General features: G+C 42.6%; 1 non-coding gene across 1 annotated transcript; it reads left to right on the top strand.

Moving 5' to 3' along the window:
• The first annotated feature begins 1,174 nt into the window (after positions 1-1,174).
• Positions 1,175-1,281, top strand: LOC118631341. Its single transcript, XR_004959811.1, has one exon. It is a non-coding gene; the product is annotated as a U6 spliceosomal RNA (small nuclear RNA).
• Positions 1,282-2,739: the final 1,458 nt, after the last annotated feature.

Below are 2,739 nucleotides of genomic sequence, written 5' to 3'. Positions count from 1 at the left end.
GCCTGGGCTGGTAGACGAGACTGTGGTCCTCCTGCTGACTGTCTTGCACGGCTCCCCAGCCTCTGGGGAAGAGCAGGTTCCTCAGCTACACAGCTCACGCTCCCTCCTGGCCTGTCTCCGCGTGTCTGCCGTCACCTCCCACCCTCAGCCTTGTCGGCAACCTGCCTTCCGATGAAGTCGTCCATTTCCCCAACTCCACACTAACCACTTTGCGTCCAGGAAATCCAGGCACAGTTATCATCACAAATGTCAATTTAGTCTTTTTCCTCAATTTCACAAGAAATCCATGTCCTCTCCTGACAGAACTGAGCATGAGCAGTGCCCTCACATCGGGGAACCCTAAACCGATACCTACTGAAAAGGGCTCCCAGGGGCTAACTGGGCTCAAATCAAAACCAACCAAAACAAACAAAAAAGAAAAACAGCCTAGAAAGAAATAGCAGGCATTTCTACAGGGAGAAGCCTCTGTTCCGGAGAAGCCTGCATTGAACTACCTACCTACACTGTGATCTTGCCAGCTGAGCCCGCCCTTACAAGGATTCCCTGGAATCCTATTTCAGCCAATAAAACTGAGGAGTTTTCCATCCAATCAGAGCTGTGCAGCTATATTTCCCTGTCATCTTTTTTCATCAACAATCAGAGCAGCTCCTTTCTGACCAATGAGGACAGGGCTTTTTAGAACAGTCAAACTGTCAGAATTAGGAGTCCTGATTGGCATAGGGTTGGACTGACCAGGGACCAGGAGTGGAAACTTCTGTCTTTGTCAGCAAGCTCTCCTCTGGCCCTGGAAGCACTGTCTCTTTCCACCCAAGACTGAAGACTATTTCCCTGGCTGGAACTGCAACACAGAGATGTTTTGCAGGAACAGACCAACCCACAGGCCAAGGCAGATTGGCACAGAATAGAGCAGACTTGGGCAGGGCAAAGCACACTAGCATGTGGCAGAGCAAACCAGCCAGGAACAGAGCAGAGCTGTCTAGCTGGAGAGGCCCTTGGCCCCCAGGTTAACATATGACTGTGCTGTATTACACCTGAGTTGTTTTTCACTGAATAAATTTTCCTTCCTCACCACACTCCAAACTGGAGATTCCTTTTGGCATTGAATGGTGCCAACGACCACTGGTTGACATGTCCGATTCAGCCAAGTGACCAAGCATTATTTAAAACTGATCAAGTGCTCACTTTAGCAACACATACACTAAAATTGGAATGATACAGAGAAGATTAGCATGGCCCCTGCACAAGGATGACATGCAAATTCGTGAAGCGTTCCATATTTTTTCATTGCGGCAAAAAAATTAAGATACCTAGGAATAAACTTAGCCAAAGAAATAAAGGACCTATTTGCAGAAAACTACAGGTCATTGAAAAAAGAAATAGAGGGAGATATAAAAAGTGGAAGCACATACCTTGTTCATGGATTGGAAGAATTAACATCATTAAAATGTCCATACTACCCAAAGCAATCTATAGTTTCAATGCAATCCCCATCAAAATACCAATGACATACTTCACAGAACCAGAACAAATACTTCAACAGTTCATATGGAACCAAAAAAGACCCCGAATAGCCACAGCAATCTTGAAAAAGAAGAACAAAGTTGGAGGAATCACATTACCAGATTTCAGGTTATACTACAAAGCCACTATAATCAAAACAGCCTGGTACTGGCACAAGAACAGACTTATAGACCAGTGGAACAGAACAGAGAACCCAAAAATGGACCCAAGGCAATATGCTCAACTAGTATTTGACAAAAGTAGCAAGAGCATACAGTGGAGTAAAGACAGCCTCTTTAATAAATGGTGTTATGAAAATTGGACAGCTTCATGCAAAAAATTGAAATTAGATCATCAACTTACACCATACACAAGAATAAACTCAAAATGGATAAAAGACTTAAATGTGACTCATGAATCCATAAAAATCCTAGAAGAAACTGTAGGCAACATAATTTTGGACATCATATGCAGCAGAATTTTCACTGACACATCACCTAAGAAAACAGAAACAAAGAAGAAAATGAACACATGGGACTACATCAAACTCAAAAGCTTCTGCACAGCAAAAGATACAATCATCAAAATAGAAAGGCAACCCACTGTATGGGAGAGCATAATTGCCAATGATATATCAGATGAGGGGTTAATTTCCAATATATAGAGAGTGCTCATACAACTCAACAAAAGGAAGACAAAGAACCCAATTTAAACATGGGCAGAGGAACTAAATAGACACCTCTCCAAACAGGACATACAAATGGCTAAGGGACATATGAAGAAATGCTCAACATCACTAATCATCAGAGAGATGCAAATTAAAACAACTATGAGGAATCACCTCACACCTGTCAGAATAGTGGCCATCAACAAATCATCAAACTACAAGTGTTGGCGAGGGTGTGGAGAAAAGGGGACTCTAGTACACTGCTGGTGGGAATGCAGACTGGTGAAGCCACTATGGAAAACAATATGGTGTTACCTCAAAAATTAAAAATTGAACTTCCATTTGACCTACTTCTAGGAATATACCCTAAGAAGCCTGAAACACCAATCCGAAAGAATATATGACCCCCATTTGTAGCACCACTATTTACAATAGTTAAGATCTGGAAACGGTCCAAATGTCCATCAGTAGATGAATGGATAACAAAGCTGTGGTACATATACACAATGGAGTACTATGCAGCTGTAAGAAAGAAAGATCTCTTATTCTTTGAGACGGCATGGAAGGACCTG

Source organism: Molossus molossus, unplaced genomic scaffold (genome assembly GCF_014108415.1).
Source record: "Molossus molossus isolate mMolMol1 unplaced genomic scaffold, mMolMol1.p scaffold_m16_p_15, whole genome shotgun sequence".
Lineage (NCBI taxonomy): Eukaryota > Metazoa > Chordata > Mammalia > Chiroptera > Molossidae > Molossus > Molossus molossus.
The sequence above is the reverse complement of the archived record's forward strand: the minus strand, read 5'-3'. Positions and strand labels throughout refer to the sequence as shown.